Raw genomic sequence first — 420 nt, forward strand, 5'->3', positions numbered from 1 at the left:
AATGCCATGCATGATCTTCAATCAGATCCTGACCCAGTGGGAAAGGGCTATAAAAGACATTTTAGGGACAAATGGCAAAGTTTGAATTTGGGTTGTATATTAGATGATATAATTTCTTGGATATAATAAAGGCATCAAGGTTGTATAGCAGAATAACCTTATTATTAGGAGATAGGGGCGCCTGGGTGGCTTAGTCGGTTAAGCCTCCAACTTCGGCCCAGGTCATGATCTCACAGTTTGTGGGTTTGAGCCCCGTGGTGTGNAAATAAATGAAACATTAAAAAAAATTTTTTTAAAAAGGATATAGATGCTGACTATCCAGGGATGAAGTAGTCTCAAACTAACTATCAAATGATTCAGGGAAAGAGTGTGTCCTTGTGTGTATTTACAGAGAGAGGGTGAGACAAAATGGCAATTGGT

The 420-nt window shown here is 38.9% G+C and overlaps 1 protein-coding gene across 2 annotated transcripts in view; it reads right to left on the bottom strand.

Moving 5' to 3' along the window:
• Window positions 1-420, bottom strand: part of ACOT9 (acyl-CoA thioesterase 9) — a 23,315-nt gene that overhangs the window by 3,607 nt on the left and 19,288 nt on the right. The gene's annotated exons all lie outside the window — the stretch shown is intronic.

Source organism: Crocuta crocuta, unplaced genomic scaffold (assembly GCF_008692635.1).
Source record: "Crocuta crocuta isolate KB4526 unplaced genomic scaffold, BGI_CrCroc_1.0 scaffold660, whole genome shotgun sequence".
NCBI lineage: Eukaryota > Metazoa > Chordata > Mammalia > Carnivora > Hyaenidae > Crocuta > Crocuta crocuta.